We start from the raw sequence: 27,447 nt of genomic DNA on the forward strand, positions 1-27,447 counted from the left end.
AGTATGTTGATGAGGCCCGAGCACCAATTTCCATCGATCCTCAGGCCTCTCGGCTCAGCACAACAGTTGGCCGATTTCCCACTCTCCTCAACCGTCAAACTACAGCTGGGTGCCAGTTTGGCATCAGTAGCTCGCCAGCCTCATTTAAATGAGGCCCGAAGCTGAATTTAGCTCTGGCCTCAGGCTGGCATATACCAGTGTGCAGAGCCTTCACTCCTCCAACTTTGCACTTGTTTTGGGCACTAGTTGAATTTCTCAACCAAAGGTACTGCAAGACAATAAATCAGTCAAGAACCACCGTTGACATCACTTGGAGCATAAGATTAAACTGCTGTTTGAAAATCTCCACCACCCAATCATAAATTTTGTTGCCCATTTATACTGCGGCAACTGCTTTATCAATCATCGGTCTAGCAAAAGAGAATTTCAAAATTATTTTTATCCTCTGCCACCATTTCTTTGCTGTTGCTTTTTTTCTTATTCATTCATGAGATGTAAGCGTGGCTGGCAAGACCAGCATTTATTGCCCATCAGTAAATGCCCTTGAGAAGGTGGTGATGAGCCATCTTCTTGAGCCGTTGCAGTCCGTGTGGTTAAAGTTCTCCCACAGTGCTGTTAGGAAGGGAGTTTCAGGATTTTGACCCAGTGACAATGAAGGAACGGCGATATATTTCCAAGTCGGGATGGTGTGTGACTTGGAGGGGAACATGCAGGTGGAGGTGTTCCCATGTACCTGCTGCCCTTGTCCTTCTAGGTGTAGAGGTCATGGGTTTGGGAGGTGCTGTCGAAGAAGCCTTGGCGAGTTGCTGCAATGCATCTTGTAGATGGTACACACTGCAGCCCCGGTGCGCCGGTGATGAAGGGATCATTCAAAGTAACGTGGGAACTCACAAAATATCAGGCTGGTGACACAAAATGATGTGGGACATCACAGAGTAATAGGTTCTTTGGGATGATGAATTATAAAGAAAATGAGCATCCTCCACATGATATGCATTCGTATCCTGGCTGGTTTGTCATCAGAATGTTTAATTGACTGCTATTTAATTTGATTGCTGACTCAGCTGAATCTGTCAGAATATTTTCATATATAATCTTTCACGGTGTAAAATTCTGCTCTATTTTGAAGTCATACCTAATTGGCAAATCTACTTAATTCATAAAGAAATGCCATTTTGCTCGCTAAGAAATATGGTTTTAAAATTTTTATTAAAATGGTAATTTTTATGATCATTAAAGTGAAAGCAGCACTGCAGAATGGATTATTTTTTCTCTCTTGGCACTCACTCAATACTCCAAAGTCAGATATAGCACAGCTGGATGTGAAATTAAACTCATTCCAGTCTATATAAAAAATGTGCCTTAACCCTAACTTGAGGGATGCATCCTGTGCCAGCTCAGTATGAGGCTTTCTATTTCCAACGCAAACTATCCTTATGAACTTTGTAAGTAAGATTGCCAACTTAGTGTTAAATTACAGGCAGATGTGAACTATGGCCTCGTGCTCTCTAGTGAGTTGAAAATGGCCAAACTCAATTCTCATTGGACTTTTGCAGTTGACACAAGCAGAAGAATTTCATCCTATCAATCCGAATCAGATTTTAATCCAGATCCCAGAAGTAAAAGGAAAGTTTGTTCATTCACATAACTGTGTAGATCCCCACAGCTAGGCGTTTTATTAATTAACAATAAGATATGCAAATACAACAATGGAATCCCAACATGGAAAGTAGGTCTGAACATTTGTGATTTGTGTTCTTGGTCACTATCAGACACAGATGTTCATGTTTATATGAAACACTGGTTGTAGCCAAGTGATTACAAGTTTGCTGAAAACTTTGAGCAAAGCTTCTGCAAAAATACTGTGCTGTAAGTTTTCTAGGTATTTACAAAGTGTGTTATTGTTGCAACGGCATTCTGTTGCTGAAAGTTTCTGGAATGTCATTATTCTGCATGCAAATATAACGGGGCAACTATTTGGATCTTTATACAGCAGAACTGCTTCAATGTGAAGCTATTCTGCAATGTGCTTCATTGTGAAGCTCTTCTGCAATGTGCTGAAGCTGCTGATGCCCTGGAATCCAGCCCGCTTATATTCACGGGTGGAATTAAGAGCACTGCTGGCAACAGAACAACGAATGCGTGTGTGCCAGATTGCATAAGTATAATTGTTGATAAACTGCAAGCATGACTTTAATTTTCTGCTTGTGAACCAGTCCTGATCTCTACTACCCGGCATGCCAAATATACACAGTGGTTCTCAGGTGCAAGAGTCAGGATAAGGGAGTAGAGACCCGGATCATCGGAAGCCATCCTTCTAATATGGCCACAGGTTTTCTGGGACTCTTCTGGGAGCAGAGCCTGGTGGCTGGCTGGGGTAAGTGGGGGATTTCTATGAACAAGTCCTGAATATGTACAACATTTTTTGTTTACTGGATCATTTTGTGAAGTTATTAAAATCTCCGCTCAAGCATATCAATTGATTTAGCCAGCTCCAGGTATGGTAAGAATTGGTGAAAACTAAAGAAGGTTTCCATCTCTAGGACCTCTTCCCCTGTTACAGACGAATTTATTCCTTATCAATTGACTAGCAAAGGTATAAAATAATTGGCCATTAAGGGGCGGAAATTTCTTTAGGCCCCTTTTCAAGCCCAAGGCTATCCCGAAAATGGACTGTGGGTCTAATTATTTAGGCGAGCTGCTGGTACCCTTTCTCCACATGCAGTTCACCCATTTTAAGAAAATGAATATCAGGCTGCTTGCCTTGCCAGCATCAGTCCAAAGGTAAGTCCTGGGGCAGCCTCGTGTGAGTGGAGGGGGGGGAGTGGAGGGGGACGGACTACTGTGGCGTTGGTGGAGCACTTCTGTTCCTCCTGTCTCCACAGCAACAATTTAACTTTTTTTTTTAATTACCCACTGCCGAAGATTCCCGAGTGCAGCAGGCCCAATATTTGATCCGCTTTTCCATATCCAATTTCGGCAAGGGAGTCTAAAACAGGCATAATTTACGTATGTTGGGGCCTAATACTGTTTTAGGCGGCCGCCAGAGACAGCTGAAAAATGGCCCGTCCCAATATTGGGACAGACGTCTTTTAAGTGTACTTTGGGTGCTGGATGGTTGTCCCCAAATTGGCTCATAAAAAGGGCACAAGGAGGTCCAATTTCTACCCGTAAGTTTGGTCCAGATCTTGATAAGCTTGTGAACTTTAGTCCTACCCCAGTCATCATTAACATTTGGATTGGACATCACTAAATGGAATTCTTTACTTATGTGCTTGTGGGGTTACACTGAGATGATTTAAATTAAGATACTTCACAGTCTCAATTATTTATGATCTTTGATAGCCTTCCTAGTGAATTTGTTTTGAACAGAATTTTGCTTTGGGGTGATAGGAAGCTCCTAATGAGACTTGCCCAAATGTGCAATAACGGATCCTTTTGAGGAAGGGGTAAGAGACTTCCAAGTGTGGAGTGGAAGCCGATAATTATTTCCAAATCGAGTGCCACTCCTCCAGCTTGGCTGACAACAGAAAACATCGTAGCCAGAGAATACTTTTTGCAGTTGATATTGCACATTAAATTCATTTTTTTGATATGCCATATGCAGTTTTTTTTTTAAAAGCCAAGCAGGTTTACTGAGCCAGATATGAGGATTTTTCTGAGAGCCATGTGCCACACTTAGCATTACCCTTATGGAGATTGGCCTCCTTTCAAATGAGTGGCAGACTAATTAACTGTATCATAGTATTATAGTATCATTGTAGGTACTGCATAGGAGAAAGCCGTTCGGCCCATCGTGCCTGTGCCGGCTCTTTGAAAGAGCTATCCAATTAGTCCCATTCCCCTGCTTTTTCCCCAGAGCCATGTAATTTTTTCCCCTTCAAGTATTTATCCAATTCCCTTTTGAAAGTTACTGTTGAATTTGCTTCCACCACTCTTTCAGGCAGTGCATTCCAGGTCAGTACAACTCGCTGCATAAAAAAATGTTTCCTCATGTCGCCTCTGGCTCTTTTGTCGATCACCTTAAATCTGGTTACGGACCCTTCTGCCACTGGAAACAGTTTCTTCTTATTTACTTTATCAAAACTGTTCATGATTTTGAACACCTCTATCAAATCTCTCCTTAACTTTCTTTGTTCTACCCCAACTTCTCCAGTTTCTCCACATAACTGAAGTCCCTCATCCCTGGCACCATTCTAGTAAATCTCTTCTGCACCCTCTCTAGGGCCTTGACATCCTTCCTATAGTGTGGTGCCCAGAATTGAGCACAATACTCCAGCTGAGGCCTAACCAGTGTTTTATAAAGATTTAGCATAACTTCCTTGCTTTTGTACTCTGTGCCTCTATTAATAAAGCCCAGGATCCCATATGCTTTTTAACAGCCTTCTCAAGTTGTCCTGCCACCTTCAAAGATTTGTGTATGTGCACTCCCAGATCTCTCTGTTCTTGCACCCCCTTTAAAATTAGTTTATATTGCCTCTCCTCATTCTTCCTACCAAAATGTATCACTTTTTCTCTTCGTTAAATTTCATCTGCCATATCTCTGCCCATTTTACAGTCTGTCTGTGTCCCCCTGAGGTCAGTTACCATCCTCCACATTGTTTACTACATTTCTGAGTTTCATGTCATCTGCAAAATTTGAAATTATACCCTCCATACCCTCTACACTGTAGATCTGAAACAAAGCCAGAATCTATTGCATAAGGGATTGAAATCATGATTACAAAATATTGTCTTTCAAGGAAATTCATCAAAAGTTTGGAATTGCCACTGATCAGTTTTTTGAAGTTAAGACCATGCTAAATCAAGTAATTTGTGACGCCCAGCTTGCATAATGTTAAGCTTCTTGATAGTGTGATATAAAACCTTCCATAGATTTTATATCACTCTTCTCAATTTCGTGACTGAGTCTGCCAAGTGTTGGATATGGTATTCTACTTATGGGAATCCCATGGTACTTATATGTTGCATTGGGTAATAGCATCCATTAAAGTTACTCTTCATGTAGAGAGCTTTGATGTGCGAAGTGAAGTATAAATGCAGATAGATATAGCGATCTTTTCTAGCTACCAATATATCTAGAAGCGCAAGACTCAAGCTAGAATCACCGGTAAGGTGTTTTGATCAAATGTAGTCACTTTGTGTATTTCCTGTCTTAGAGTTAAATGGATGAGTTGGTGGAGCCAAATTGGGAAGGCCTGTGCTTTCCACTTGGGAGTAGTTAAAGGAGAGCATCCACTCATTCAAGGGATGTAAAGGATCTTTTAGATATTGGTGCTCAAAATTTGTGATCACCTTTTCCAAAGTGCTCTCATGTGACCTCTCTTAATTACCTCTTATTTGGAAGAAAAAAGTTAATGTGATTAAAATAAATTAGAAAATTTACATTGACATTGTAATAATTGAAAGTCTTTTTTTTCTGTTCTTGGCAGCAGCACAAATAAGTTCAGCAAAGCAAAAGTACCACCTGGTTTGAAATCCCAGCCGGGCCATGATTTGCATGTTTGTCTTTCTCCATCTATTAATACTCTGTTTACATATACAAGGTGTGCAGACTTCTCTGCAAACAGTACTCAAGGAAAATTCTCACTAACTGCCTCCAGTGCTCTTTGTTGCTAATAATTATTTTACATATTTTTAAGGTAAAGAGCCGCAGGATTGGGTAACATTTTGCTCACAGTCAGAACTTTTTTTGCAATATGCATCTAGGGAGATTTAACTACCTGTAAACATGACTTCTAACAATCTTTTCTTCATTGATTAAACATTCCTTTTAGAAACAATAAAATGAGCATTATTAACCATTGGTTTAATCAATCTATAGTTTCTATAATCACAGTATCTCCTGCAATAAATACCCCCTGCTTTCAAATTCTCTAAAGATATTATAGCTGATTCTTCAATCGAAATCCCTAGGGGTTTTTGTTCATACAATTTAGAATGTTTATAGAATTGCATAAGCTTACTTGTTTAATTTAATATTTTTGTACATTTTGAACATTTCCTGGCACAATCAACCCTAATCTCAACTGTGTTGAGATGCTTAGCATTTAATCTATTATGATCTATATTTATATGATAAAAGCCAGTACAACCCCTTTTGAAGAAATAGGATGTTGACAAGGTTTTGGAAATATATACAAGTTTCAATGCACTACAAATCCTCCTGTTGAAGAAGGAAATGCTACCAGACAAATAATTCCCGGATCCACAGTTAATAGATTATTTCCCTACCATTCATTTACAGAAAATGAATCATTTAGCTGCTTCTATAATGGGAGTGATGGGAGTCTTTCAGAGTTAACAGTTTAATCAATTACAACCTAACTGCACAATGTCAGCATCTCTGCTTCATAGGTATTGGCTGTACCTGTGCCTGAACAAAAATGAATGGATGGAACACTGAATTCCTGATGTGTATTCCAGCTCTGTAAAGCTGTGCACTGGGAGCACTGAAGATGAAGCTTACCTCCAGATAAACCAGGAAGTAGCAATTAGGTGACAGCAAGATTGGGTTTATAAAACCTTGTGGATTGTAGGAGGAGGTGAGGACTCCGGAGGTAAGGAGATCTACAGTTTTGAGCTCCTGGGAAAAAATGAATTTGATGAGGGGATCATATTTTCCCACCGCCTCTTATAAAGGTGATAGGCCGATTTTAACTTCCGGCGGGAAGCTGCCGGAGTGGACGATAATGCTGAATGATCGTCTTCATCGGAGGACCGGCAGATTTTAACTGCTGGGCCTCATTTCAATGCCGCCAGTCAGCCACTTGCCCAAGAGAAGGCTGCAGGCAGCAAGGGTCTGGGGTTGGGGGTGGAGGAGATGTTGAGATGATCTCATGGGCTGCAACGGTGATATCTAGGCAGCAGACACCTGGACTTTCCTTGTGGGGCCCAGAGGCCACCTGCGGAGAGCAGCTAAATGGCAAGATCATCTGCTGGGGCCAGCCTGCTGTAGTCTCGTGATTAGGAAAGGAGGGCAAGTCCATGGCAGGGGAGGCCTAAGCTTTCCTTGTGGGCCACAGAGAAGCATCATCGGGACCTGACATGCTTATGTAAAACAGGACCCCACCAGCTTTGAGCAGGTGTCTTGCCATCTGCTCAGTTGCGCAGGTTAAAATTGCAACCGGTCAACTCCTGGTGGCTCCAGGGCGAATAATTAGCTTTGGTGATTTTAACTTCACCTGCCCAGTTTTCGGGCAGGTAGGGTTAAAATTGTCCACACTGTTTTTGGTCCCACTCATAGGCACAGCCACCTTCTCCTACATGACCCATCCTGTTGCATGTGATGTCTTTTTCTCTCATACCCCAACTATTCCATCCCTCCCTTCTCTAATTTGGGCCAGCAGCACTTACACATCAGCCTCAGCGGAGTTAGGTGATCTCCTTTTCCTTTCCTTAGCAGCAGCCATTTCAATCCTCTTTTCAGGAGCCTGCTCAGCCCTTTAACTGCTTGAAGCACTTTAAATATGTAAGCTGTGCCCTTGCACCACCTTCTTCCCGGGTTTTACAGGGTCCCTTGTCCGGCCAGCATTCTTTAAATCAGCTGAATCCGGGATTTCTGACAGGATCAGCCTCCTTTGATTTATACGGTTTATAAGTCCTGCTCCACCACACTTACGTTGTCACATCAGAGACCCAGGAATTACAGGCTTCCATTTCTAAAGATTTTTGGCCAAAGTTCACTAAAATGTTGGTGAGTAATGTTTCTGCGGCCAAGGAAGGTTTAAGCATGTACAAAAAAAAAAATGCTCAAACTACATTAAATGTAAAGCAAAACAATTATTGCAACCATAGTGACAGAATGTTCTGACATCATCTGCTTGGATTCAGACTGTAATTTCACAACTTTCCATTTCTCACCTGATGAAAGCTCATCTATGATCCTGAAAGCCAATATAATTCCAACAGTTCTTTGAATATCATTAGAAATCCAATTACTGTAATTATTATGTAGAGTCTTTGTGGGGTATAGAGGCTAAAGATCAATAAAAAATAAAAAATATTTGCACGAGCTGAGGACATTTACTTGTTAGCATATGTTCGTAATGCTTTTGGTCCCTTTCAGATATTGGGATTTAATTGATCTTATTTGATGAGGTTTTTACCCCTCATTTAATTCCACAAATAAAATAAAGATTCTAAACACAAAAAATCTAAAAATGATACTTGCTCAGTGGGTAAGTGCACTATGTGGTGATGAGCTGTACAGACCAGGTAGATTCCAGGTTTGATCCCTGGTCTGAGTTGAGAAAGCTGATCTCAGACAAGTCAGCAGATAAGATGCTACAACGGACGTCAGCAACTCTGGACTAGGGAGAGGAAAATTAACCCGTTACTGATTGATATCCAATGATTCTTGCTGAAAAACGCACCTATATGGGCATTGGATGAGGACAGGGGTGGGCTGAGCTGTGATAGACTCTATGACCTAACAGCCTGTGGAACTTTACCCCAGAAAAAAATCAGCACTTTCAAGAGACAAGGGGAGAAAAATTGAGAAAAGAAAAGGAAAAGTTCCTTAGTGCCTGACGGACATTTTGTTTTTGCCTGATGGAAATTAGGTAGTAAAATCACTAATGGCCCAAATATCTGACCAAAAACTTTAACAAAAGTCTACTGGAGGGATTTTCTCTCCGATGGTAGGGTAGCAGCAGGATGGGACTGGTGGCATGTAGATGAGGCCCAGCAGCTAAAGGTCATCTCTCCACAGATGTTGATTGACCTGCTGTGTGTTTTCAGGTTTTTCTGATTTATTTCAGATTTCCAGCATCTGTAGCATTTTGCTTTTTAAATGGGAGTTTTAATTCTTCAGTTTCACAGATAATCCAATAACAATCGTATTCCTGTTTGAATTCAATGCCAATATTATGTTTTCAGACTCAACATGATGGTACTCCGATTGATAATTGAAAGCATCCAATAAATTTCTAAAATACATTCAGTGATCCCATTTAGGAGGCATTCAAAAAAAATTCTTTATTACTTTTTATTTCCAAAGAAAATAAAATATTTACCATTCTGCATGCTGGAACCTTTACTGAGCTTACTTTGTCAGATAATATAAAGCTAGTTCCAGTACCTTGTTTTTTCAGCAAGACTTATGAGTGAACAGAACAAGATTTTACCCTTTCCACATTGATATAATTGAATAGAAAAAGCAAATAAAATTCATAAAACATGATATTGGAAACAAAATAACCATCACAGCGAGCAGCTGATACCTCTTTGAAATAAAGAATCTTGATAATGTGGGATATTTTGCCAATTTCATTGATTCTGTGAGATGTATCTTATTAACAATTGTACAAATGAGATCTTTCTTTGTTACAAGATGTTAGTAGATATGACAATGTGAAGAAAGTAAATAACAGGGCACTTCTAATGAAGAGATTAAATGAAAGGAGAAGTAGTTACGAGTTTGACTACAGCCTGTGCTTACAAATGGCAGCATTGTCTAGAACAGGTGGCCCTGGATGGAAACATGTATTACATAATTTTGCACTGCCAAATCTTAGCTCCCAGAGACTGTTACTCCGTCCACACAACAGCTGCTCGATTACTGTGAAATACGTTTGTTGTCGGCTCAGTTGTTTATTGCAAAAAAGACCTAGTATTTTTTCTTTATAAAGTTTTATCATTTCAGTTTTTATATTCAGTTGGTTAGAACACTGTCCTTTTGCATCTAGGGCCAAGGTATAAATCCAGTCTAGAAGGATGGGACAAATTCTCCTCTCTATTTCATGTTATACAAAGGTCCTAAATTCATTAAATTTAAGGTGTTCTCTTCCTGGTAGACATAGTTTTACAACGCAAAAGTGCTCATAACTCAGCACAGAATTGCACTATAGGTTTGGCACTGCCACGCTAAGCGTTAAAGTGCTTCACTCTCCTCAGCAAAAGCCACTTTCTATTTTAGGGTCATTCTGGAGGGCAAGGACAACCCAAGACACTCTTGTCCACAATTTATCATCTCCTTAAGTTCCTTTCCTCTGCCTCCTTCACCACCAACAGGAAATTTGAACAGTCTCAGGATTGCTTTGTCCCCAAAATTGAAACCATCCATGTAGCTGCCCCAGATGCTGCCTTCCGTTTCTCTCCCACTGTTCTCTCTTCAGTTTCTCATCCATTCTAGCCCCGATCCCTTTACATTCTGTAGTTTCTCTTCAATTTCCCTCCCTGCCTTCTACATGCTCATCTCTTCTGAGGAGATCAAAAGAGCTCATGCTCTTTTGATCTCCTCTTCAAACTTCTAGTGGTTAGAATGTAGAACTCATTGCCACAAGGAGTAGTTGAGGTGAATATCATAGATGCATTTAAGGGGAAGCTAGATAAACACATGAGGGAGAAAGGAATAGAAGGTTATGATTATAGGGTTAGATGAGGAGGGGTGGGAGGAGGCTCATGTGGAGCATAAACACAGGCATGGACCAGATGGGCCAAATGGCCTGCTCTAGTGGGATACATTCCATGTAATTCTATGTAACTATCCCCTGGGCTGTCATGCTAGCTGACATTGTTACTAGCTCCTTTTCCTCAGGTACTCTCCTATTTTCTTTGAAACTACTATATCACCCCTTCCTCAAAAAAAATCCCTCAGACCTCTCCATCCTTTTCAACTTGTGCCCTATTTCTAACCTTCTTTGCTTTTCTAAGAGCTTGAATTTGTCATTACTTCCCAGTTCTGTGCCCCTCTGTCCCAATGCCCCCCCCACCCCCCCAAGTATAACCCAGCTTCCACCCTTTACAAAGCACTGAGACTGCCCTGGCCAGAATCACAGGTTACACTCTCTGAGTCTGTGATCATGGTGCTTTATCTCTTCTTGCTCTCCATGTCTTCAGACTGTCTGTCCAACTTAAAGTCATGGATGAGTCACAATTTGAACCCCAGGACTTCTTTGCAATGCAGGAAGAAGTTTAATGATGTTACCAGAACAGTCAAGGTAAGCTACCTATTCCCCTGAGTGTCCTTGCAGTCTCTTTTTATGTCTTGCTCTCCAATCATTATCCTCACAGCACCAGCGAAGTCAGAGGTGAAAGTAGCATCTGAAAGAGGGGAGTGGAGGTTCTGCAGAAGTTAACTCTTGGCTCACGAGCCTAAGAAGTCAGATCTCTGGAGCACTATTCAAAAAAGAAAGGATGCTGGATAAATATCACACTCACAGAAGCACTGAGAATTATCTCTGAGGACTTGAGGCAGATGGCAGGGTCACAATAAAGTCCAATGCCTTCCTCAATACCAATATAATGCAGCACTACCTGGAATAAGTGGTGGCACTAGGAATGTCCCCACCAAAAAAGAGGCCTCCGGAGCAGTTAGTGTAACCAAAATGGATGTTCTGACCATTTACCTTCAGGTCTTTGGGGACTGTTTGGGGACAACAATGGCAACCAGCTTCTGAGACTTCCAGGGCACCATCTCTCTTATGAGGGGAACTGACTAAGTTGATTCAGCCAAATTGTTCAATGCGGTAAATGGCTCAAACACCAGGAGGCACAAGTTATAAAGAGTAGGAAGTTAGGAATTAAAAACAACTTCTAAAAGATTTGTAGAATAAAATACCAGAACAGGCCATTAAGCAGGCAGTATAAATCGACCTAAGAGACAATTGATGCATTTGTGGAGAGAGAAAAGTTGAAGGTAAAAAGGCAGACTGGTGGGGTTGATCTGCTGAAAAGTAAGTCTTGTTGACTTTAAAGGCCTTTTTTCTGTTCTTAAAATTCTTATGTTTTTAATCCTGTCCTGCTTTTATGGATATGCTGCACAATATTTTTTCAGTCTTTTTTATTCAATCCCTTCAGATTAATTTTCTCTAAGCTCAAATATCAATTTCAGGATATGGAAAGGTTTCCTACATACTATTGTTTTTCTCCTGTTTTTTAAATTTTATTTTGATATTTCTGTCTCTGCATTCTGTTCACATTGTTTCCAAAGTGCAAGATATATCAGGCCATAGCCCTCTGCTTGCCAACTCCACCAACTTCCATTCCCCTGAGGCAGAAAATTACTATTTTGACCCCAAATAAGAATGGACAAAAATTATTACAGCTAAGAATGACAGATTCAAATGTGACTGAGCCTCAGGAGTTCAATCTATGATCTCTAGGTTGTGAAAAAACAATATATTCTCTGTGACCATTTTCCCCTGTCCATTCCCTTATGATTTTCTTTCTTTCACCTTTGCTTTTTAAAGGGTCTTTTTATTTTAGAGGCCCTTCTGTGATATTTCCAAAGATCTAAAAAATCTGACCCTTTCAGAATTGTATGCAGTTGAACTGCATGTTAAATTTTACATAGTTTTAACTCTTTACTACAAAGAAACCCTTTTGTTAAAGTATTTTGGTGAGAAAAATCCCAGTGAGAAGAAAACAGTGAAAGAAGCTACAGTGCGTCCATTACAATAGAGAGAAAACACTTGCAGGAGAGCTGCCTAACATTTGTCCTCTTACCTCACATCAGGAGAAGGCTCTTGGACGGGAGACTATAGAGAGTGCTAGAGGAGGGAAAGCAAGAGGACAGCTGCTAGCTCAGAGTTCATGGTAACTTTCTGCCAATCTTCCTTCTCATCCTATTCTCTCCACTTACTGCCAGGAAAGAACATATTGAAGTCCTTTACTCAACTCTATGGGTCCGATAATAACGCAGGGATGGGATCTGAGGGGGGTGGTGGCAGGGGCGATAGCAGACACGAAACGCAGAAGATCATAGGACACGTGGGAATGTCCGATTTCAACAAGGATACCTCATTATCGTTTTACTTCCAGGTTTCGCATCGCTGATGCGCATGAGTGGGCGTGATGCACACACACTTGACATGATTTCACCTCGACTATTTAAAAGGCCATTGCAAAGGTGGAATTTGGAGGAGTTGGGAGCATTTCTAGAGAGAGGGAAAAATTCAAACATGGAGTCAGGCGGTCAAAGGCCGCGCCCCAGTTCAATGACGTGTCACTTGATGTACTGCTGGGTATAGTAAGGACAAGGAAGGAGGTACTCTTCCTAAGCAAAGGCAAGAAGAAACCTGCTGCTGTGACCAAGAAGGCATGGTTAAAGGTGGCTGGGGAGGTCAGCAGCAGGAAAGGTAACCACAGTTGCAGATTCACCTACATCCTGTAGGGCACTCCCACCCCCACTCTGTCTTGTCAAGTGTACTCCACCACATCACTCCTCACAGCCACTTAAGTTTCAACAGCACCCATCGTTCCCTTTCTATACACTTCCTCATCTCCCCATTTATCCATCCACCACTGCGACTCACCCTAATCCTTAAGCAATGTGATGCCATCTCAGTCAGCTCATCCGATTCTAAATGCACATCCTCAAATGCATGCCAGTGATACTCGCGACGCATCTGCCTGATAATCACCCTCACCGAATGCATTGCATCCATCGGATGAACACATGCCTTACAGACACTCATTGGTCTGTTGTTCCACCTTGCAGGAGAAGAGAGCCCAAAATACAAGGAAGAGGGAGAGGACCAGAGGTGACCCGCCACAGATTGTGCAGTTGATATCTGCAGAGGAGGAGGCCATGGAGATAAGCGGCATATCAGCATCCCTCACCAGCGGTGATAGAGTGACTGGGACTTTGCTGCTTCCTGGTGATAGCATTAAACATATCTGACCCATATCTCATACAAGACTTAGTTATGTTGAGTTGATTTCAGCACTGAGTGAAATATGATCATTTTAATCATACTGAGTTGCAACATTTTTACATTCCCATTACTAAGACATATCCTTCTCTTCTCTCTTCTCTCTTCCAGGGCCATCACGCGAAGAACAGCAGCCCATGGCCCTGACCGACGAAGTTTCCTCAGAGGAGCTCATTCCTTCTGAGGGTGCACCATCACAGGACACATGCTTACCATGCACCAGTGCAGATACTCGCACTTTGGTGGGTTTTGTTAGTTAGGTGGGCTCTCAGCTGGTTCACAAGTGAACATGAGCAGAGAGTGTTGGTAGGGACAGCTGTAGAGAGTCCGCATCGGAGGGCGCAATCTTCTCCAAGCTCTGCTCAGCTGGACATAGATGCTGAACACTGGACGCCATCAATGATAAGGAGAATGATAGAGGGTCAGCAGCAAATTTGCAAGGTACTGGCAGTCGAGCCACACACGCCATCTACAATAGCACAGAGGATGGAGGAGTCCAGCTTGAACATTTGTAGATTGATGTCGCAGGCCATTGCAAGAATATCTTCCATGGATAGAGTGGCCTCTTCCGTGGGACTTGAATCGCAGTACACTAATCAGACCCTGCAGGCTATGACCAAGGCCATGCAAACTATGGATGCCAACATTTCTGCCACCTTAATTAGAATGAGATACCTTGATGTACATTTTAACATGGTGGCAGGAACTCAGTTGGGGGGGGGGGGGGTCAATATGCTCGTTGGAACCTGGAAAAATTTTGCGTGAGTTGTCTCGAGCGATCGCGACTCAATTAAAAGCCCTTAATGTGACTTCTGGGTTTCACGTTTCCAAGTTGCGCAGCAGGCATACTGCGCACCTGAATGATGTGCTGGGAACTGGAGTATTTAAAGGGACATTGCAACCACGGATTTTGAGGGAGAAAGGAAGAAATTAAAGACATGGAGTAACAAAGGATGAAGCCTGCACCCCGGTTCAGTGACTCTTGAGCTGCTACTGGCTGGTGAGAGGAGAAGGAGGTACACACTCTATCTGTGTGATAGCAGGAAGCGCCATGCTTCTGTCACCAAGAAGGCCTGGCTCGAGGTGGCAGAGGAGCTGAGCAACAGGAGCACCGTGGCAAGGACGCGGGTGCAATGCAGGGAGCACTTTAATGACCTATTCATGTCAGGAAAAGTGAGTACAGTTACTGATTCACCTACATCCTGTGGTGTACGTTATCCCCCCTCTCACTCTGTCCTGCCAAGCCTACTCCATCACATCACTCCTCAAACCCACTTAAGTTTCATTATCAAATTACCTTCACTTTTTGTGCACTTATTTACCTCCCCATTTGTGAACCCACCACTCCCACTCACCCCAATCCTGACGCAATGTCATGAATCTGTCTGATACTCACTCTGTGATTCATCTCTTTCATGGGCAGCCTCACTCAAAGCAACACATCCATTGGGTGACCCCCTCACCCTCACTCACTCACACGTCTGTTCTTTCTCCCCTCGTAGGAGAAGAGAGCGCAAAATGTACGTGAGAGGAGTAGGACTGGAGGGTGGTCACCACATAAAGAGCCTCTGACAGAGACGGAGGAGAAGGCCTTGGAGCTCAGCCACATGGTTGAATGCCTGGCTGTCGGAGATGGTGAGACCGACAGCCCGCAAACTGATGACAGAACTTTAACATCCTTCACACAAATCATGAATTGATGTTATCAATGATTGACCTGTTGCACACCTCAGTATGTTCATTGCAAACTAACTTCTGCGATGGTTCCTAATATTGCTTTATGTTCTCTGCCAGGGCCTTCAAGGATTGCTGAAGCAGCACACAACCTGGATGAGGGCGATTCCTCAGAGGAGCTCCATGTGTATGAGGGTGCACCGTCACATCATATCGAGCCGTGCACCAGAATAGATACTCACACTTCGGTGGGTTCCGTTAGGCAGATGGTTGGGTTGTCACCTGGTGATTCACCACTCACAAGTGAGCATGAGCAGACACTGGTGGCAGGGGCAGCTGTGGAGAGTCTGCGTTGGAGGGCGCACTCCTCTCCAGGCTCTGCTCAGCTGGATGCAGATGATGAACCCTGCGGGCCATGGTTGGGAAGGAAAATGACAGAGGTAGAGCTGCACCTTTGCGAGGTACTGGAAGACGTGCCACACACACTCTCCACAATAGCGGAGAGGATGGAGGAATCCACCTCCAGCATTAGTGGAATGGTAGCGCAGGTAAGTGCAGGAATGTCCCGAATGACTCACAAATGAGTCAATTCAGGCCATGACAACGACCATGCAGACTCAGGATGCCAAACTTTCTGCCGCCTTAAACAAGGCCTTAAGGTTGGTTCCAGGTATGAAGAGGTCGGTGATGTTGGTCTGCTGCAGTGTGAAAGCATCATGACAGCTCCCAGGGAATCTGATGCAGACCTGCATGAACCTTTTCTTGTGGTTGTACACCAGCTGAACATGGATGGAATGAAATCTCTTATGGTTGACGAATGCTCCTGGTTGATCTAGTGGTGCTTGGATTGCTACGTGTGTGCAATCAATGGCACCCTGTACCTGTGGAAAGCCAGCCAGAGATGCGAATCTGAGTACCTGCTCATTCTAGCTATTATCGTCACAGGAGGAGTTTACATACCTCCCAACCCTAACATACAATCCATCAGTCACCTGCCCTGTGCATTTCTGTGCAGCTGACTGCGAGACTCTCAATTTATCTCCGGTAGCGCCCTGGAAGGAACCAGAGGCAAAAAAATTGTGGGCAGTGGTGACTTTCTTAACCACTGGTAATGCGTGGCCACCAGGACCAGCAGGGAGCAGGTCTTTTTCTAGGAGGCTGCAGATGTCTGCGACTACCTGACGTGACAATCTCAGTCTTCGGAACCACTGCTCTTCCAAGAGGCCAAGGAAGTTAAGCCTCTGTCTGTACACCCTGTTACATGGATAGAGCCTCCTGCGATCTCAACCCCTCTGTTGCTCCCTTCTCTGTTGCCCACCTGCAGCTCCCACAACAACAAGCCCTTGCTGCTGCTGATTGTCTTCCTCATCTGAAGTCCCATCAAAAGTAGCCATGGTGCCACCCATCCTGATGTTCTCTGTGTGAACACCTCCAAACTGTACAGATAAGTCTGTCACAACAACTACTCTCACCAAATCGTTTCCCAGTGGGAAGCAGCTGTGAGCACTAAGCCTTTATTTATATCGGGACCCCTGATGTTTAACCATCCCCATGAAGTGTCGTTCAATCTTGCCTCCAACACAGCCTTACATGATGATTTTGCAACACTGCGAAATGTACCATGGAACATTTGGCAGCAGCAGGTACATCTGCCATGGAGTCCCCATGCAAGAGGCCTTAAGGGCAGTCGGTGCTTCTTCCTGCAGTCTGCAGTCAGTGTGGAGCAGGCTATCTCATCTGGTTGCAAAAGGCTTGGGGATTGGTTAGAGACAATCAGAGGCATGACTTCACTGATCATTGATACTTTGATCATCATGTAAGGCTGGGCAGGTGTGGCTATTGGACTGGTCCACCTGAGTTGCCGTCAGCAGCACACAGCTTGGCAGGATTCCTAGTGAGGCTCAGAAAGCGTTCTTCTTTTAAAGAAGGTCCTGTGAAATCCAGACACAAACTGGCCTTCCGGATACCAAGGCCCTGATATTACCAGGGAGGCGGGTTGGCAGCGAGGGGGAGGGGGATGACTGGGCGCGTGGGTAACCCGCCCAGTAAAATCGGTGCACCCCCTACGCGATCGCGGGTAAATTGAAGCCACTTGGCTTCCGGGTTTCCCATCGGAAACCTGCGCAGCGGGTGGATGCGCACCCGCATCACAGGCTGTCAGCTGGAGGAGCCCTATTTAAAGGGGCAGTCCTCCAATGCTGCTCCTGCAGCAAACAACCAAAAGAGCAGCATGGAGCAGACCAGGGGAAAGGCTGCTCCCAGATTTAATGATGCCTCACTCCACGTGTTCCTGGATGGGGTGAGGAGGAGGAGAGAGATATTCTACCCAGCAGACGGGAGGAAGTGGCCGGCCTCTGCCACCAAGAAAGCCTGGCTCGAGGTGGCATAGGAGGTCAGCAGCAGCAGCAGCAACGTCTCTCGCACCTGAATACAGTGCGGGAAGCGCTTAAATGACCTAACAAGGTCAGCCAAAGTGAGTACACTTACTCATTCTCCTACACTCCGTCTTCCACGTTATCGCCCCCACCCCACTACTCTATCACATCACTCCTCATACACACTCAAACCTCATTCTCAACTTAACTGCACTTACACACCTCGCCAGTACTCACCCCACCACTATCACTCAACACAATCCTCATAATGTCATGGCTCTGTCTCATACTCATCCTCTGATGCATCTCTTTCACGGTCAGCCTCACCCAAACCAATGCATTCAGCGGTTGGCCACGTCACCATCCCTCACTCACGCCTCTCTCCTTTCTCCCCTTGGAGGAGAAGACAGCCCAAAATGCACGGGAGAGGGCAAAGACCGGAGAGGGGCAGCAACATCAGGTCATCCTCACGGACGCGGAGCAGGAGGCTATTGAATTGAGTCGCACCCTCGAGTGCCTGTCCATGGGGGATGTCGAGACTTCACCCGACAAACGGCTAGTGACAGAACTTTAACATTCAGCACTCACAATAGCAAATGATGTTAGCATGCCTTGCCATCTTCAGCACCTCAAAATCTGTCATCATGCTTAATATTGCCTTCTGTTCACTTACAGGGCCTTCAGCGACTGCCGTGAAGGCGGAGGGCGATTCCTCAGAGGACCTGCCGGCCTCTGAGGGGACACCGTCACATCTGAGCAAGCCATCCACCAGCGCAGATACACACACCTCGGTGGTCCCCGTCCTCACTTAGTTGGGGTTGCACATGGTGAGTCACCACACACACGTGAGCACGAGCAGACACTGGTGGCAAGGGCAGCTGTGGAGAGTCCGCGTCAGTGGGAGCACTCTTCTCCAGGCTCTGCTCAGCTGGACACAGATGCTGAACCCTGGGGGCCATCCGTGAAAAGGAGAATGATCGAGGGGCAGCAGCACATTTGCGAGGTGCTGGAACAGGTGCCACACGCACTCTCCACAATCGCGCAGAGGATGGAGGAGTCCAACTCCTGCATGAGTGGAATGGTGGCACAGGTACAGGAGGGTATCTCCGAGATACTGTCACAGGGACATGAAGGCATCTCTGAGATAGTGTCACGGGTAAATGCAGGAATGTCTGCGATGGAGGGAAGACTAGCCTCCATCGAGCTTCAAGCACGGCTCAACAATGAGGCCATTGAGGCCCTGACAACGGCCGTTCGGACTCAAGGTGAGCAACTTTCTGCCACCTTAAACAGGCAGGCAGATACACTAGCACTGGTGTTACAAGGCTTCACACATGTCCTCCAGAGTGGTAAGAGTGATGTGGGCCTGGCCCAGGAGAGGGATGATGGTGAAAGGGGACATGGAAGCGGGGATGCCACTCAAAGCACTTCCACGTCTCACCTGTTGCCCCCCTCTCAACCAGTACCCGCAATGCTGCCTCCTCTCCAGGTGGTCGAGTCTGCCCTTGCACAGGTGCAGGTGGAGCAGTCTTTGGAGGGGCCCTCACGGGCACTGAAATCCAGAGGGTATCGGCCCAAAGCATCTAATTGGTCAGGGCATGAACAAGAGCAACCTGCCACTACCTCTGCTGCAGCCACAGGGGAAGCACCACATAGGAGTAGCCGGAAGCATAAAGCAAAGGTTTTGTGAGCACAAAGGGGATGCACAGGGGTGTTTGACGCTTTGTCATGTTTTTTATTTATATTTGATTTTTTTCCCACTCGCAATAAATCTTATTATTATCACCACTACTGCCATGTCTTGTCCATTCTTGACTGGCTTGTGTAATAAGTCCCTTTCATGAGGTTCACCATGAACACCCACACTTGATGCCACCTATTGGGTCAGTCTACAGTGGGGGTAGGTAGAGTTGCACGACTATTTTGTGCAAGGGGCAGGGGAGGGGGCTGGTGAGGCCGCTCCTCTGTCCAGGTGGTGAGGACTGGACTCTTCACACTGTCTGATGTTAGGAGAACCGTTCACATGTCAGTGATCTCTGGCCTCACGAGCAGCCAGGTGAGCCGCTGTTCTGCCCATGGGTTGCTCCTCCTCCTCGGCCTCCTCCTCCTCAATGTGGGTGGCAGATGTGGACGGAGCCTCCTCCAGCAGCACCCCTCTCTGTTGTACCATATTGTGCAAGCACAACAGATGACTATAATGCGTCCCACTCTGTGTGGCGCATATTGAAGCGCTCCCCCAGAATGATCAAGGCACCTGAAGCGCATCTTGAGCAGCCCTATAGCATGCTGAATTGTACACCTGGTAGCGATGAGGCTGTCGTTATATCGACGCTGTTGCTCGGTGGTGGGGTTCCTTAGAGGTGTCATGAGCCATGTGTGCAGGGGGTATCCCTTGTCCCCGAGGGGCCAGCCCTTGCGGGTGTTCGGTGCGTGGAAGAGGGGCAGGATGTTGGACTCCCGGAAGATGAAGGAATCGTGGCAGCTGCCAGGATATCTGGCGCACACGTAAAGGAATCTCTTGCGGTGGTCAACAGATGAGCTGAGTGTTGATGGAGTGATAGCCTTTCCTGTTGATGAACAGTCCTGGCTCGTGTGGAGGTGCTCATATAGCTATATGGGTGCAATCGATTACACCCTGCACCCGTGGGAAGCCAGCCACAGCGTGGAATCCCACTGCCTCTCCGTCTGGCTGAGGTCATCCCTGGGGAAGTTGATATAGTGCGAGGCCCTGCGAAATAAGCCGTCGGTGACCTGCTTTATGCACTTGTGTGCAGACGACTGAGAGACCCCGGTGATGTCCCTGGTGGCACCCTGGAAGGATCCGGAGGCGAAGAAATTGAGGGCAGTGGTGACTATGACAGTAAGAAGATGCTGCTCGACCCAGCCGGGAGCAGCTCGGCATGAAGGAGGCTGCAGATGTCTGCGACTACCTGGCGACTGAGTCTGAGTCTCCGAATGCACTGCTCCTCAGAGAGGTCCAGGAAGCTGAGCCTCGGTCTGTAGACCCTGTTGTGAGGGTAGTGCCTCCTGTGATGCCACTCTCTTTGTTGTTGCCCTCCGTGCTGTTGTGCAGGTGCCTGTGGTGCAGCACTGTGTTGTGGAGCTCCACGTGGTGGAGGTGGACGGTGTGCCTGGTGAGGCCCGGGGATGTTGCTCGTCCTCAGATGAAGTGATGAATGCAGCCATGGCGTCCCCCCCATCCTGACGGTGTGATTTGAGGGGGTCCGCAAAGTAGGTTAATGTGTTTGCACAGCAGAGTTCAGGGTATAAATTAATAATTTTGAGTGGAAAGACAAAGGTGTTGCAGCCAAACCTTTGAAGTGACAGAGTGCCCTGCTCCAATAAATGAGGTTTTCTCCCCACCTGTCAAATAATCCTTTGCATCTCCCACTGGCTGCTGGCTGAAACACATCTGCTTCAACAGGGAGTGTTTCCCAAAGCACGGGAAACACGCTGAGGATCCTTGAAAATTGCACCCCTGCCAAAATCTCCTGTCAATGAGGTCTGTCAAGGACCTCAACTATCTAAATAAGTATATAAATTGTCATCCCGCCGGCTTTAATTACCGGTGGGAGTCCCGCATGCGGGAGCTGCGCGCGCACCCAAAGGCGTCATTGGGGAACCCGAAAGTGGGCTCCGGACCCGCTCCAGGATTCCTCCATTTTCGGAGCCCCTCCCCCGCCCCCAACGCAACCGCTCGGCCATCCGAAAATCGACCCCCAAGTTTCTTTTGTTCTACCGTCAACACTGCTCCTGCTCAGTGGTGCTGTGTGCTACCATACGCTTCCTTCTGGCCCACTGTCTATATGCTATGGGGTGGATAGACCTGACTGGTACTTGCAATGTATAAGTGATAATGTGTGCTGTGAAGTGCTGGTATGTTGAAAGTACTGGGCCCTGCCTCTGCAAGAAGAGAAGAAAAGGAAGACAGATTAGAGTTGCGATCACACTGATCAGTTGCTATGGTGAGGCTGTGCCTAGCAGCAGGGCCTGGCTGGAATGGATAATCATGATCGTGTTGTCTTTCAGGATGTTAACACATTTGAATCCTCCCATCAGTATGCTCCAATACCTGCATATATGTGTGCATGTGTAATTGATTGTTCATCCTCTGACTCTTTTTACATTAGCTCAGGGCTTCCCCTAAGCCCTGTTCTTTTACCCACTGTACTGCTTCTTCATATCAATGACCTCCTCCCCTTATCATCCAACTTATATAATCATGCTGGTAATTCCACTCTACATTCATTAACTTTCTTCAGGTCACATGCTCAGTGTACATAACCTGCAATCCTTTTGTAATGCCAGGAATGAGTCACTGCATTATTATCTCTTCAATGCATTTTAATGTGGCAAATCTTATTTCTTTCAATCCTTCAAAGACTCAATTTCTTGATGTCTCTGACAATTCTAATCAACATCTAATATCTTTTACCATTGGCTCCTCCTTTTGTTCTTCTTCACCCATTGATAGGACTGGCCCACAGTAGCCCCAACGGGGGAAGGAGGAAGGGAGAGGCACATCGGGCGATGGGTTTCACTGCTTGAATTTCCCAGCATTCATTATCACCATCCCACCTGACTTCAGGTGGGATCATGAAGGAGAATCCAGCCCATAATATTTTTAAATATAAAATGATACGAACAGCCGTTTTCTTCTTGGCTGTCTGAATGTAGACTGGAAATGATTCCATTCTATAGCATTATCATTCCTCACCATACTAAGCACCAATATATTTTCATTATTACTTATTGCCATATCCTTACTATAGCATTTATGCATTCTAATTTTTAGGTTTTTGTTGTCTATCGCAATAGAATAGTGATAGAAGCTGCTGATGATGCTACTCATAAATCATCATAATTTTAAATAAATTATTATACTTGAAATGAATTATGTAGAGAATATGTAATCCTCTTTTATCAGGCTTGCCATTCTGGATTCATATACAATCAGCAAGATGTCTCCCTACCTTCAACCACACCATCAGATCTAATCCCACACAACCTTGCTATACAGAGAGAGCTGCATTTGGAGGAGGCACAGCGACAGCAGCAACCCTCGTTTTCCATAAAAAGAACATAAGGTTGCTTTGACATGCTAGTGATACCCCAGGTAAACCCAGTACACCATCATTTAGAGGCTTGTTTAACCTGGTTTTACAGCAGAGTGTATCGATTCAGCTGCAGTGTGAGAATGCTGGTGCAAATGCTGTCAGAATGCACATTCCACTTGTATCAATACAGAAATCTAACTATTAGGTTGCTCCAGTTGACAGAAACATGGTATGTGAAATAGTCTCTGGAGTTCAAGGCAGAACCTTACTCTCTGCCAAAGAAGGATACTGCCTCGCGAACAGATGGTAGCAAGATGACGTCATCTCGACCTGGCATTGTCCTGCTAATTTGTATATCACTGCACCACTATCATTGAATAGAGCTGTCAAACTACATCTGTGGTTTCATTAAACCGGTTAAGTTGTGATTGTATGAGCGGTATCTGAGTAAACTTTACTGGATTTATTCTGTACACTAATAAAAATGCAGGTTAATATACCTTTGGTATGAGCCAGGGGTCACTGGCTGCCCAGCTGTCCCTCACCTGTGCTCCTCAGCAGACCTGCTGCTCCATGTGTCTTTTGGCCTTAGTTCATTGCTTGCCCACTCTGGGATTTTGCCAGAGCCATGATTTAGGGGAGAGGAAAGAGATACAGAAAGACACAAACAAACAAAAAATTGGTGTTGCTTTATGTGGCACTGCCAACACTCATTTTGTTAATAATTGTTTTGTGTTTTTCACATTACTTTAATGCACACAATTCACGGGAGTGGAAGGGAGGCAATTTCTCTCTTTTCTATCCCCGTATTTCATATGCATTAAACATAGTACAAAATCAATAAATTAAATTAATGGAATCATGAGTATTAACAATGCTGTTTCAGGTAGGTCTGCAAAACTTGTTCTTACAAAATGTTAGTTTTATTAACCCTGGGATAAGACTGTTCATTTTTTGCAAGCAACACTTTATACTGAGTACCTGTGAAACACCAATACCATAACTTGGCATATGACATCGCTAGGACCACCAAATCCAGGTAAGTAATCGTACATGCTCAGCAAAAAGCATTATTCAGAGTTTATAACCACTCTGAATAGTTGAACTCCTGTATATGCACAGCATACACAAAATTGTCTTACAGCTTTGAGTGTATTTTAACTATAATTTGTCTCACAGTTTTTGATTATGCTGATTAGCCAATCTCATTCAAATACTTGGTATGTATGTGTTAGAAATACAAAACAATCTTTCACCATACAGAAGGAACATGTCCAAGATTACTAGTCACTGCTAATGGATCTAAATGTTTGATCTCAAAAATTCCAATTCATATTCCTCAATTTACATAGAGCTTCTATTTGTTATACTTACAACATTCAAAGGAAGGAGCTATTAAATTATAGTCAACCCGTGACAAATTTCCATTGTAATTATCACCTTCCATCACAATATCAAGATATTGTAAAATGCAAATAACTTGATTCTTATTATTCATTATTTTTAGTGGCTTTGCAGAAATGTAAATCAACAAGGCAACAGTGCATGTAATTATTTCTTCATGTGGGAGGGTGATGTATTTAGCCAATGAAGAGGATGTGTAGGGAGAATTACTACTGACTTGTATGCTGTAGTCTTTCCTGGATTTCTGGAGTTCCAGTGCACTTTTCCCCTTGGGTTTCAGTTGGGGTTAATGATTAAAGTAAATTACCTGATTGGTCAAGTACAACAATATGGAGATAAAATAGAAGTTGGGTTCCCCTAATAGCTCAGACGGTAAATGCATCACCCACTGTTGTACTAAGGTCAAAGTTGACCCTCTGGTCAGCACTAGTTGGTATGATCCAGGGCAATGGTGGAGCTGCTTCAATTTGTCTCTGTCTCCAAGCCAGGGAGGGGAAAAATCAACCAGAGTTGAGCTCCTGATCAATATCCAGTAACTCCTGCTGAAAAATGCACATGGATAGATGCCTGGTGATGTCTGGATCAGGCTGAGTTGTAATGGCCCCAGATTCAAATAGCCTGCTGACACTCACTATGAAGAATGACCAGTTGGATGAGACACTAGAGGGCTATCAGTGCCTATGGAACTGTAGCCCAGCATAATCATTGCTCTTAGGACTGGAGGAAAGAAAGGAGAGAAAAATAGGAGAGGGAAATCTGTGGTAAGGGTATATATTTTTAAATCAAGTAAATATTAAAAGTTGTGTAAAAAGTTTGTCCTACAAATAAAGAGAATCAGTTTTAACAAACAGTCAGTGGGAATGACCATTAGTTAACTGTATTAGTGATTGGAAAGAAAGGCAGACTGATGATCAAGGGGTTGTTGGCGTTATTATCCTGCTGCTTACTGCTACAACCTATAGACCCAATGGTGACGATGAGCCTAGTGGAAGCTGTTCAATTCCCTGTTATGACAATCTGTTACAAATATCTGTTCTATAGGCCAAGACTGTCATGAAGATGAAATTTAAGAATGCAGTCTTATCACATAGGTGCTATTACTGTCCTGTCACTGCTTGGCAATGTCTGAAGTCGACAGCCTCTGTACTATGTAAAGCCCACTTGGCTTGTAGCAGAATATTAAAATTGCTGATTAGAGGGAAATAATCAGGATTTTGGGCAGTATGGGTTAGACATTGGCAGCAAATAGGTTAAATCCAATATTACCCATGCTGAGAAGTACCCATGATGATATTACTGGAAAATATCAACATCATTATGCTGCTCAGTTGCCTTGTGCACATCAGTGAAAAGATGCAATTTTACTTGAAAGAATTTTTCCATGTTCTAGTAGCGTTGCAAATGCTCCTGAATTATTTGCCAGCCCAAGTGATGTTTGTGACCTTTGCATTTATGCCTGGACAGGACACCATTTGCCAACTGATAGAACAAACAGTGAGCTAGTTCCCAGGTCTCTGCCTGTGCTTTTATTCCACTACTCGCCTTTAAACAGCCACCCAACCTCAAACAGACCAACGTTCGCAGCAAATTACCCAGCTTTCAGGAGAACAGCGTCCACGACACCACACAACCCTGCCACGGTAACCTCTGCAAGACATGCCAGATCATCGACACAGATACCACCATCACATGAGAGGACACCACTCACCAGGTGCATGGTTCATACTCCTGTGACTCGGCCAATGTTGTCTAACTCATACGTTGCAGGAAAGGATGCCCCAGAGCATGGTACATTGGCGAGACCACGCAGACGCTGCGACAACAGATGAACGGACACCGCGCAACAATCGCCAGACAGGAGGGTTCCCTCCCAGTCGGGGAACACTTCAGCAGTCAAGGACATTCAGCCACCGACCTTCGGGTAAGCGTACTCCAAGGCAGCCTTCGAGACACACGACAACGCAAAATCGTCAAGCAGAAATTGATAGCCAAGTTCCGCACCCATGAGGACGGCCTCAACCGGGATCTTGGGTTCATGTCACGCTACACGTTACCCCACCAGCGAACAAAAGTTATCTGTTTTTAATATAACGGGTCATTTGCTGTATTTCTCTTCCTTCCGGATGTTTCTATGTTTCTGCCTCTCTCTCTCTGTTTTTTTTTGGTTGTTTGTATATTCGGTGGCCCTGTAGGTAACACCTCTCTGTCTGAACACTTTGATTGCCTTGGCAACGGGCAGTTGGAAAGACTCTCTGTAATCACCAGGTATTGTTCTGTGATTTATAAATGCGAAAGGTTCGAGGATTTCTTGACATTCACCTGAAGAAGGAGGAAGCCTCCGAAAGCTTGTGATTTTCAAATAAAATTGTTGGACTATAACTTGGTGTTGTAAAATTGTTTACAATTGTGCTTTTATTGAAAAATGCACCATTTTACATGCACCATTTTACCATCACACAACATGATGTCCTTTACTAAAAAAAAACAAATGCCATCATAACCTAGAAATTACAGTTGTTGGTGTTAGTGAACAAACAATACTTGTTTGTGTGATATTCCTCTGTCTTTTATTTTAACTGAGGCATTAACAATTTATTTTAAATGGGTTAAAGGTCCTGAAAATCCACAGACTGTTGATCCCTGCATAAGTGGGATCCACCCACTTGGAACCTCAGACACTGACCCCACCGGAGCTCATGGGGCAGGAGAGGTTCCCTAATTAGAACAGTATTGGTGGGCACCCATGCCACTATGGGGGCATCTCGGGTGCCCACCTGATCAGGGACCAGGGGTGGTAGGAGAAGCATTGCTGATTAATCCTTCAGATTTTTCCCGTCAACCCTGACTTACCTTTAAATTTTCAAAGGACCTGTTGGCCAAAGAGCATCGATGTGGAGTTTTTCGGTGCTCCAGGCCAAGATCCAAGACCCTCAGGTTGTCCTCACTGAAGCCAGGAAAAATGATGGAATGCTTCCTCCCTACTGGCATACCATCTGTCCAGTGTAACCCAGGCCGGTGTGAGGAAAGTCCTAACCTGTGAATCCCTTTCCTGGATATGTACCCCCAATATCGGGACTATGTTTGGGCAGATAGAGGTTCCATCCCAAAGAAACCCATCTGGAAACAGAGTGCAAGCCAGGACCTGGAATTTCTGGGCTCAGCCTAATTTCCGGGCTCTCCACTGCACTCAAGGCATAATGTCAAAAGTGTGCTGGAAAGGCAATTAAAAATTCAGCACCAATGTGCCTATTAAAATTTGTAAACAATTTTACAACACCA

General features: G+C 44.5%; 1 long non-coding RNA gene across 1 annotated transcript; it reads left to right on the forward strand.

The window, feature by feature from the left end:
• The first annotated feature begins 13,479 nt into the window (after positions 1-13,479).
• LOC137325011 (uncharacterized) lies at positions 13,480-26,484 on the forward strand. The gene is made up of 3 exons (XR_010963772.1): positions 13,480-13,604; positions 22,635-22,823; positions 25,633-26,484. It is a non-coding gene; the product is annotated as an uncharacterized lncRNA (long non-coding RNA).
• Positions 26,485-27,447: the final 963 nt, after the last annotated feature.

This window comes from Heptranchias perlo, chromosome 9, assembly GCF_035084215.1.
Source record: "Heptranchias perlo isolate sHepPer1 chromosome 9, sHepPer1.hap1, whole genome shotgun sequence".
NCBI classification, from domain to species: domain Eukaryota; kingdom Metazoa; phylum Chordata; class Chondrichthyes; order Hexanchiformes; family Hexanchidae; genus Heptranchias; species Heptranchias perlo.